Raw genomic sequence first — 12,202 nt, 5'->3', positions numbered from 1 at the left:
GTTTCTTAGAATGGTTGCAGGGGTGAGAAATTTCAGTTTTCAAAAAGATTGTAAAAGTAGGACTGATTTCCTTCAGGAAAAGAAAACTGAAGGGAAATCTGACCTAAGTTTTCAGAATCATGAGAGGTCCACAGTAAATAGGGAGGAGTTGTTCCCACTCATAAAAGGTTCAAGGACATGAACGTTCAGATGTAAGGTAATTTGCAAAAGAAGCAAATGTGATGTGACAGAAACTTTCACTCAACAAGTAGTCAAGGTCTAGAATATGCGACCTGAATGTGTGATGTGGGCAGTTTCAACTGAGACTTTCAGAGAGCCTTAGATTATTAAAATAGAAACAATGTGTAGGGTTATTTGCAAAAAGCAAGAGAATGGCACTGAGACATAATGTACATCTGGAAAGCCAATGCAGACTGAATGGACTGAATGTACTCCTTCAGTGTGGTAACAATTCAGTGATTCAGTGACAAAGATCTAAACAACACAGTATTCAGCTGCATTGTAATTTTATACATCATTCAGTCTCTCAAGCCTGTTCGATTATTTAATTAAATCATGCTTAATCTGTTTACCCATATTTATTCCAGAGATGTCAATACCCTTATTGAAAATTAAACTTTTGATCTCACTATTCAAAAGTATTATTAACCTCCAGTAATTACACGATGGAGACTTGCAGAATTCAAATAGCTGCAGCATGAGGAATAAACTCTGAATTCCTTTAAATCTAGTTCTAATGCTAAGACAATCGTGCTGTTTTAGGTGGAGCAGTGAAATCAGGACATAGATTTTTTTGGGGTTGGGATAATGCCTACAACACAAGTTACCTGTGGAAATAAAATGCATGAGATGGGGACAATATTCAGTAGTTAGTAGATAGGATCTTCCAGAAAGGCAGTCACGGCAGCCCAGCTAATTTCAATACCGTGGAAAATCAGGTATTGCACCAACTATGATCACTGACCTCATGTCATCTGGTGATCTCCCCCACCCACCATTGTCTCCAAGCTGATAGTACCACCCCACCTCCTCCACCGCCACTCCATCACCACCTGACGCCTGGAGGAAGAACGCCTCATCTTCCGCCTCGGAACCCCTCAACCCCAGGGCATCAATGTGGACTTCATCAGTTTCCTCATTTCCCCTCCCCCACACCTTATCCCAATTCCAACGGTCCAGCTCAGCACCATCCTCACGATCTGTCCCATCTGTCCATCTTCCTTCTCACCTATCCACACCACCCTCCTCTCCGACCTATCACCTTTACCCCTTCCTTCAACCACCTATTGCACTTCCAGCTACTTCCTCCCCAGCCATTTATCTCTCCACTCCCGAGGCTTCCAGCCTCATTCCTTTTTTGCCCAAAACATCGATTTTCTTGCTGCTCGGATACTGCCTGACCTGCTGTGCATTTCCAGCACTACTCTAATCTTGATATGAATGAAAATGAAATAGTGTAGGTTAGATGGGCCTCAGATTGGTTTTACAGGTCGGTGCAACATTGAGGGCCAAAGGGCCTTTACTGCGCTGTAATGTTCTATCCATGTGTACATCCACTGACTCCCAAAGTTACCTGTTTCCTGTAAAAACTCCATTCCATTCTCTCAGTTCTTCCATCTCCGTTGCATATGTTCCGATGGGGCCACCTTCGACAAAAAACCCTTCAAAATGGCCACCCTCTTCCTCAACCGAGAATTCCTCAGCACTGTTGTTGACAAGGCCCTCAACCATGTCCGACCTATCTCCTGCACTTCTCTCTTACTCCATCTCTTCCCTCCCGCAACAGCAATAGAGTTCCCCATGTCCTTACCTACCATCCTACCAGCATCCACATCCAGAAAATCATCTGCAGTCATTTCTGCCTCCTCCAGCAAAAGGTTACCACCAGACACATACTCCCCTCCCCTCCCTTGTCAGACTTCCGCAGGAACCATTCTCTCCAGGACACCCGGTCCAATCTTTCTTCACTCCCAACACCAGCCCCATATCCCCACAGCACCTTCGCATAAAACCGCCTGCCCGTTTACTTCCTCTCAGCTCAATATCCAAAGGCCCAAACACACCTTCCAGGTGAAGCAGCGCTTTACCTGCACTTCTCACAATCAAGTCAACTGCATTCGCTGTTCACAATGTGGTCTCCTCTACATTTGTGGAAATGAAGCATAGCCTGCGTGATCACTTTGCAAAACATCAGCTCTGCCTGAGCTTCCAGTTGCCTGCCACTTTAACATACCACCCTGTTACCTGGCCAACATCTCTGTCTCAGGCTTGCTGCAGTGCTCCAGTGAAGCTCAGCCCAAGCTGGAAGCACAGCACCTCATTTTCCACCTGGGGATCCTGTAGCCCTCAGGACTCAATATTGAGTTCAATGATTTTAGGGCCTGAAGTCCCCCATGTCCAGCCCCCAACCCCACACACCTGTTATCACATATTCTGCCATTACACACTACCTATTGTTAGCCACTAACAGTCTCCATTAACAGCTGTGCACCCTCCCAGCCAGATCATTATCGACTCCTTTGTCTGTTCAACTGTTCTTTTTTCTCTTTGGAATCTATCCCCACCTGTCTTTTACTCCTTACTCCTTCCCCCACCCTATCGTCTGCAAATAAACCAACATTTGCTTAGTTACCATCAGTTCTGAGGAAGCTCTGATTTCTCTTCACAGATACTGCCAGATCTGTTGAACTTTTCCACCAACTTCCGTTTTTGTTGCAGCTAATTTCAATGATCTTTTCTCATTAAAGTAATCTTGAGAGACTAGCATTCCTTGCTGCAGATTGAACGTAGGATGTTTGAGGGATACCCATTTTACAAAGGCAAGTTAGGCTTGGAATCTGCAATTAGTCATTTTTATGACCCAAATAAAGGAATTTTAAGCATTTTAAGGTGAATCTTGGTAAGTTACACACATCTATGTTTTCACAAGGAAAGTTAAAACCCAATCCAAGATACGCTTTTGGCCAAATTCCCAACTGAGTCTCCCGGGAGTATGATATCATTTTGTGCAATTAGAAATATGGAATTTCATGATACTCAGTAACTAATGGACTCAACAGATGTATGCTGCATGACTGTTATTGTCAAACTGTCTTCTGATCCATACAAAATTAGTTCTAAACGTTAACCAAAGAAACCCCAAAGAACTTGCCACACATCAGCCTAAAGCGTTTTATAATAAACTCTAACATTTACCCCACAACCAAGATCAGACAACCAAGTCTATAATTCTCTGTTCCTCTCTACCTCCTTTTTTTTTAAGCAGTGAGGTTGCATTATTTACCCTCCAATTGCTAGGAACTGTCCCAGAGTCTACAGAATCTTGAAAGATGATCACCAATGCATCCATTATTTCTACAGCAACTTCACAGTTCTCTGGGATGTGTATTATCAAGTCCTGGGGATTTATCAGCCTTTAATTCTGTGAATTTCCCAAAAACTATTTCACCACTCATACTGTTTTACTTTAGTTCCACTCTTTCACTAGGATGCATGTACCCCAATATCTTTGGGACATTATTTGTGTCATAGAGTCAGACAGTCATAGAGATGTACAGCATGGAAGCAGACCCTTCCGTCCAACTCGCCCATTCCAACCAGATATCCCAACCCAATCTAGTCCCACCTGCCAGCACCTGGCCCATATCCCTCCAAGCCCTTCCTACTCATATACCCATCCAGATGCCTTTTAAATGTTGCAATTGTACCAACCTCCACCACTTCCTCTGGCAGCTCATTCCATACATGCACCACATTTTGTCTTCCTTTGTGAAGACAGAAATGTGTATTTAATTGCTCTGTCATGTCTTTAAATAGGGAGGGTTGTCAGCAACATGGCCAGGATATGTCGGATCCTTTCCTGAGTGCCTTGGAACAAAGGATCTCCCCCATTGGGAACACACCAGGATTTGCCTGCCATGCCTCTTCCATAGCAAGCCTCCCATTGCTGCAGGAACACCAGTGGCAATGGGACATGCCTGCCATAGTGACAATGATTGGTCTTCTAGTCAGTAACACAATGGAAAGAGGTGGGAAAGCTATGTACTCACAATCCACCAAATTCCTACCAGGTCAAATATCCTCAACCAGTGATCCTGCCATAAGATTCCTAGTCAATGCTGCAGGTCAAGAATACCTTTGAAAGCGTTCTTGGTTGATCTGAATTATATCAACAATATACGAACAGCAGAATTCCACCCTCCACTGTAATTTACTGCCATATTGTATTCAACTGTTTTCTCATAAAATATAGGGATGGCAGTCAGGAATTTCTGATTTTTTTTCTAAGTGGGTTGGCAGACGCCATAATGCATTGGATATCCTTTACCACCAGTGTTTTATAGGATCCCAGGACAGGACTATCCTCAGCAACACCCCTGGCAAAGCCACTCCTGGTGAAAACCTCCAAACGACCATATCTCTCAACAGTTTGATTTGAAGAAAAATGTCTACATTCTTGGTGATTCATTAAAAATAACAGATAAGAATTGTCTAAGGAAACTGTTTTGGAGAGAGACTGGGCTTAGAGTGTTTTGAGAGCTCGCTATTAATTTTATACAATGTAATGAATGAAAACATTCCTATTTTTGTCTAAACTTGCTGTGTAGAAGCAGCTGAAATGCTAATCTTACAAACTGCAAAACACCCCTAATTATAAACTTGAATGAAGAATAGGATCTAGTGTTTTCAAAAGCCCGTATTGTCACTCACCTCCTGACTGTTTTAAAAAGTGTGTTCAGTTAAAATTGACTTGTATCTGAACTAAAAGTAATTCTGAATGGTTAACTTTGCAGTGCTTGAAGAATCGAGAGTGTAGTGCAGGAAAAGCACAGCAGGTCAGGCATCTGATGAGCAGGAAAATTGACATTTTGGGCAAAAGCCCTTCATCAGGAATGAGGCTGGGAGCCTCAGGGGCTGAGAGATAAATGGGAGAGGGGTGGGGCTGGGGGAAGATAGTTGGGAGTGCGATAGGTGGATGGACTTGGGAGTGAAGGTGATAGGTCAGAGAGGAGGATGGAGCGGATAGGTGGGAAGGAAGAAGGAAGAGGGAAGAGGGAAAGCATGCAGAGTTGAAGTACATTCTAAAATGGATCTTTAGCCAATGAAAAATAAAACTACTGTGGGAAGCACAGATCCTTCCTTTATTCCAGCTATTGTATGTAAAGACAGGACTGCAGTCTTCATCACGGGCTGAGCCCAACTCTGAAAAAGGTTGATTTCGTATTTAATGAGTCACTCTCCTTGTTATAATATGATAAAAGAGACAGGACCTAAAATCTTGCTTTATGTGACTGTGTTTTCTTGCTGCAGAATTCAGGATTGCAGGCTGCTGCCCAGATTGACAGCCCGAATGCTCTCAATGCAGTGCAGAAAAAAAACATGAAAGCCATTGTGTCCAGCTTCCGCCAGAGACTTCAGCAAAAACCCCCATCTGACTTTCCCTTCCAGCTGTTCCTTCAGGCAAGTCAGAAACATACAGCATTTGAGCTCCAGTGTAAAACCTCATCTTACCCATGACTGCAACCACTGAATTCCAAAAGCCACTTTGTTAGACATGCCACTGCTCACTGGTCACTCACATAACTCTCCTACTAACTTTTGTTTAGTGCTTATATCATCTGCCTTTCTAATGGAATACCTCAGGACATTTGCAAATAATGTCAGATCTCTGGTTTCTTTGTTCGGAGGTAAAGAAACCCGTGAGATGCAAGAACTGAATGACTGTTGCCAAAAATGACACAAAGAGTAGCCCAGAGTCGATGATGACTGTAGGACTGAATGAATCAGAACAGATGTTGCGAGATGTTGAATCGCTCAGAGAGATTATTTTGAAACGAACTGGATGAATTTTAGCAGGCAACACATAACCCAACACAACAAATGTTTATGTTGGTACTGATTTCAAATTTACAGATGATGTGATGCATTGTTAAAAGTTTGTTCTTGGAGATGAATGGATTAAAAATCATATCAACTTAAACAAAAGATGAGCTTTTCTTAACCTGGTGATCTTTAAGTTTTGACTAGATATGGTAAAATTGATCTTAACAAATAGTTCAAGTTCACAACTCAGCGCTGAAATTATTTTTGCAAATTGTCTGACAGTATTCGAAAACACTAATGATAATTTGACTTGATACAAAGGAGTGATAAAAAGGTGATGTTGGATCTACCTCATTATAGATCGTTCAACTTCTGAAATTAAAATCAGGAAATAAGTAAAAATAACATTAAAACTAAAATGATCCCAATTGAATGAAGACTTTCTGAAGAAAGGTTTTGCACTCAAAACGTTAATTGTCCACAGCTATATACTTCTCAGTAAATCAGTTTAACTTATTATATTTCAATGTCATGGAGAGGAAGCATTTTTCAACTATATTAAATAAAAGTCAGGGTGCAAATTAGAGAGTTTTACATCAGGATCATAACATAAATTAGATTCTGTTATTTTATTCAGTACATTTAGCTAACCCAGAACAATATCAAGGTAGCTAGCTGGATGGATGAATTGAATGGTTGACTATTGGGTTAACCATGACGACTCTGCCTTTATAGTTCCAATTCCCTTCTCTTTCTCTGTAAACAGAATAAAAGACAAACCCATTTGGGACTGAGATGAGGAAGCACTTCTTCACTCAGAAGGGTGAATATTTGTAACTCTGTACCCCAGAAGGATGTGGAAGTTCCATCATTGAGTAACTTCAAGATGGAGATGGATAAATCTTTAGAGACAAATGAGTTATGGAATGTGGGGATAACATGGGAAATTGTCATTGAGGGAGATGGTCAGCAATGGTCTAGTATGCCAGAGCAAGCTCGAGAGACTGAATCATTTACTCCTGTTGCGTGTGCTTTTTTTAGTCCTTAGTATTGCATTCATTCATACTCTCCTTCCAGCAATTCAGTGTATTCTGCATTAATGGTCTTCTTCAAGCAGAAATGCCACAAATGCCTTAATCACAAATTCTATATCCAGTACTCCACACTGAGAGGAAGCATTGCTTGCATTGAGGTGAAAGAGCTTACATTAATATCATAATATTCATCTCCTGAAGGAATTTAGAGGGAAGGAGTTACGTTTATAAATTGATATCACTGTTGGGCCTGCAAATACAGCAAACAATTTGTAAACAGCAAGATCCCAAAACAACAGATGAAATGAATGACCTGCTTTGGCATTGGTTGAATGAAGAATATTGACCAAGACATCAGGGGAACTCCCTGATCCTCTTTGACCATTCACAAGGCTGGCAATTAATGTCACTGCTTAATGTACCTACCGAAACAAGACACCTCTGGCAATGCAGCATTCCCTCAGCTCTGCATGATTTTATTTCCTGGGGAACATGGCCTAGCAAGCAGACGGCCCATATTGACCATCTGCAAAGATACTTCAGCAATTCTTACAGATGGGCGCATCATTGTGTCCTGGACACATCATCAGGAGAGAATGGGAATGGTTTTTAACACAGGATCAGCGACAGCAAGAGCTCAGTGAGAGAAATGATAGTCAGGGGTGAAGTGCAGGGGAAAGGAGACAGCCTCTTGGCTAACAAGGAACCTGAAAATCCTCCCCCATCACAATAAATTGTCACAGTCTCATCTCTCATCTGTATCTGGTTCAATTCCTGATTGGATTGATGAGAATGGGAAGCCACCATGGCTCCTTTGCTTAGTCTCCAGCAATCCCATAGACCCCCTTCACCCAGCTCCAACACTCTCGCTCCACCTTCCACCTGGCTTTTTAATTACATTTGATCGGTTCATTGAGAACTGTCAACATGATTTTGGTCGCCTCAATTTCTCTGTTCCCCCCTTCATCCAATCCAACCTGTCTCCCTTTGAACTGACTGCACTCCGTGCTCTCAAATCCAACCCTGTCTTTGTTATTAAGCCTGCTGATGAGGGTGGTGCTGTTGTAGTCTGGCGGATTGACCTCTACATTGGGGAGGCTGAGCAGCAGTTCTCAGATACCTCCTCCTATCTCTCATAGACTATGACCCCACCACGGAGTATCACACCATGGTATTCACTATGCTCACTGATCTCATTTCATCGGGTGGTGACCCCCCCCAACCTTCCCCACTGCCTCCAAGCTGATAGTCCTCCTAGCCCCACACAGCTCTCCTTTACCTATTTCTGAAGATCCACAAACCAGACTGTCGGACCCATTGTTTCTGCCTGCTACTGCCCCACAGAACTCATCTCTTCCTACCATGACTCAGCCATCCTCCAGTCCCTGCCCACTTACATATTTAATTCCTCTGACGCTTTGCGCACCAGTTTCAGAATTTCCAGTTTGCAGGCTCCAACCACCTCCTCATTACCATGGAGGTGCAATCCCCGTTACACGCCCAACCCCCGGCAGGATGGTCTCAGAGCTCTCTGCTTCTTCCTGGAGCAAAGGCCTGAACTGTCTCCATCCATCACCACCCTCCCCCGCCAGGCCGAGCCCATCCTCACCCTCAACAACTTCTCTTTTAACTCCCCTCGATTTCTTCAGAGGGGTAGCTATGGGTTAAGCCTACATCTTCATTGGGTACATGGAACATTCCTTGTTCCAGTCCTATTCCAGCCCCAACACACAACTTCTTTTCTGATATAGTGATGATGTCAACAGTGCTGTTTCCGTCTCGTCAGCAATTGGGAAAGTTCATCACCTTCACTTCCAATTTCCACCCCGCCCTTATTTTCACCTGGTCTATCTCTGACTCCTCCCTTCGCTTCCTCGAAATCTCTGTTTCCATTTCTGGGGATAGACTGACCAGCAATATTCACTGTAAACCAACCGACTCCCACAGCTACTTAAACTATACATCCTCCCACCCTGCTTCCTGCAAAGACTCATAGAGTCATAGAGATGTACAGCATGGAAACGGATCCTACAGTCTAACCGGTCCATGCCAACCAGATATCCCAACCCAGAGGTTAGATCAGAGTGGTACTGGAAAAGCACAGCAGGTCAGGCAGCATCCGAGGAGCAGGAAAATCGACGTTTCGGGCAAAAGCATTCCTGATGAAGGGCTTTAGCACGAAACGTCGATTTTCCTGCTCCTCAGATGCTGCCTGACCTGCTGTGCTTTTCCAGTACCACTCTGAGCTAAACTCTGGTTTCCAGCATCTGCAGTACTCACGTTTGCCTAGATATCCCAACCCAATCTAGTCCCACCTGCCAGCACCCGGCCCATATCCCTCCAAACCCTTCCTATTCATATACCTATCCAAATGACTTTTAAATGCCCCACTCCAGGGAAAAGACTTTGTCTATTTATCCTATCCATGCCCCTCATAATTTTGTAAACCACATAGGATCACCCTTCAGCCTCCGATGCTCCAGGGAAAACAGCCCCAGCCTGTTCAGCCTCTCCCTATAGCTCAAATCCTATAGCAACATCCTTTTAAATCTTTTATGAACCCTTTCAAGTTTCACAACATCTTTCCGATAGGAAGGAGACCAGAATTGCACGCCATATTCCAGTGGTCTAACCAATGTCCTATACAGCCACAACATGACCTCCCAACTCCTGTACTCAATACTCTGACCAGTAAAGGAAAGCATACCAAACGCGTTCTTCACTATCCTATCTAACTGCAACTTCACTTTTCAGGAGCTATGAACCTGTACTCCAGGGTCTCTTTGTTCAGAAAAACTCCCTAGGACCTTACCATTACGTGTATAAGTCCTGCTAAGATTTGCTTTCCCAAAATGCAGCACCTCGCATTTATCTGAATTCAACTCCATCTGCCACTTCTCAGCCCATTGATCCATGTGATCAAGATCCTGTTGTAATCTGAGGTAACCTTCTTCGCTGTCCACTACACCTCCAATTTTGGTGTCATCTGCAAACTTACTAATTGTAACTCTTATGCTTACATCCAAACCATTTATATAAATGATGAAAAGCAGTGGACCCAGCACTGATCCTTGTGGCATTCCACTGGTCACTGGCCTCAAGTCTGAAAAACAACCCTCCACCACCACCCTCTGTCTGCTACCTTTGAGCCAGTTCTGTATCCAAATGGCTAGTTGTCCCTGTATTTCATGTGATCTAACCTTGCTAATCAGTCTCCCATGGGGAACCTTGTCGATTGCCTTACTGAAGTCCATATAGATCACATCTACTGCTCTGCCCTCATCAATCCTCTTTGTTACTTCTTCAAAATAAAGTTCCTCTGTCTCCATCACATTTGTTCCAGCAAGGCCAACATTGACAAGGGAGTCTTTGAAATGTCCACCTTCTTCCTCAACCAAGGATTCCCCAGCACCACTGAGGACAGTTCTGAGTCCAGCCCATCTCCCGCACTTCCACCCTCCCCACCTCTCTTCCCTCCTGCAACAGCAATAGGGTTTCCCTTGTCCTTACCTACCATTCCACCAGCATCCACATCCAGAGGATCATTATCCACTATTTCCACAAGCTCCAGCGAGATGATACCAACAGACACATATTCCCCTCCCTCACCTTGTCCATCTTCTGCAGGGACAGTTCCCTCTGGGACACCATGGTCCACTCTTCCTTCACTTTCAACATCACCCCACAACCTCACGGCATCTTCCCCTGAAACCACAGAAGTTGTAATACTTGCCCAATTACCTCCTCACTCTCAGTATCCAAGGGCCTAAGCACACTTTCCAGGTGAAGCAGCACTCTACATGCACTTCACACAATCTAGTCTATTACATTCACTGCTCACAATGTGGTCTCCTCCACACTGGGGGAGACAAAGCATAGACTGGGTGACCACTTCACAAAACACCTACGTTCTGTTCACAGAAAGACCCTGAGCTCCCAGTTGCCTGCCATTTTAACATATCATCCTGTTCCCAAGTCATTTTTCGCTTGGGGACCCTGCAGTCCTGTGGAGTCAATATCGAATTCAATTATTGTAGGACCTGAACTCACCCATGTCCTAGCCCCCAACCCCACACACCAGGCCTTGTTATCACATAGGTAAAAACATTATTCCTGATGAAGGGCTTTTGCCCGAAACGTTGATTTCGAAGCTCCTCGGATGCTGCCTGAACTGCTGTGCTCTTCCAGCACCACTGATCCAGAATCTTGTTATCACATAGCCTGCCATTACACTCTACCTATTGTTAGCCACTAACAGTCTCCATTAACAGCTGTTCACTCTCCTAGCCAGAACGTTATCGCCTCCTTTGTCTGTCCAACTGCTCCTCTCTCTTTGGGCTCTATCCCCACTTATTGCTTCTCCTTACCTCCTTTGCCCACTCTATCTTCTGCATATAAACTAACATTTGCCTAGTTACCATCAGTTCTGATGGTTCCAGTCACTGGAACCAAAATGTTAACTTTGATTTCTCTTCACAGATGCTGCCAGAGCTTTTCCAGCAGCTTCTGTCTTTTTATTTTTGATTTATAACGTCTACATTTTTTCAGGCTTTTAACACAACCAGGCCCTGTTCATGTGATTAGATTAGATTCCCTACAGTGCAGAAACAGGCCCTTCAGCCCAACAAGTCCACACCGACCCTCCGAAGAGTAACCCACACAGACCTACTCACCTACTCCCTACTAATGCACCTATCACTATGGGCATATTAGCATGGCCAATTCACCTGACCCACACATCTTTGGACTGTGGGAGGAAACCAGAGCACCTGGAGGAAACCCACACAGACACGGGGAGAATGTGTAAACTCCACACAGACAGTCGCCTGAGGCTGGGATTGAACTCGGGTCCCTGGTGCTGTGAGGCAGCAGTGCTAACCACTGTGCCGCCCCAATGTGCTTGAATCCCAATCTGCATATTTACTAAGCACAACACTGATTTCAAGTGAATGCCTTTGCAAATTAAAAATTTGTTAATTAGCATGGGAGTTAGCAGATTGGGAAAGGAAAATATCGGGATACCTTCCCCCACCCCATTTAACTGAAAGATGTGGTAGAGAGGATTAAAAATCACACATCCCCATAAGTGTCCATGCTTAAGTCCAGAATGGCACCTATGCCCACCATTATAGCAGGAAAAGTACCCTCAATGAAAGAAAGCTGGCAGTTCTCTAGTTACACTGTTAACAAGGCAAGGTACACTATCAATGAAAAGAAAGTCTTCATTGATAACCTATGTATCCTCTACTAGCTATTATTTTACCTCACACTCAAAAATAACTTTCTAACCTTTTATAAAATCAAGTCAGACCTTCACAGAACTGAAGACTAAATTCTGCTTTTCT

The sequence above is a fragment of the Chiloscyllium plagiosum genome, chromosome 1 (assembly GCF_004010195.1).
Source record: "Chiloscyllium plagiosum isolate BGI_BamShark_2017 chromosome 1, ASM401019v2, whole genome shotgun sequence".
Classification (NCBI taxonomy): Eukaryota; Metazoa; Chordata; class Chondrichthyes; order Orectolobiformes; family Hemiscylliidae; genus Chiloscyllium; species Chiloscyllium plagiosum.
The sequence above is the reverse complement of the archived record's forward strand: the minus strand, read 5'-3'. Positions refer to the sequence as shown.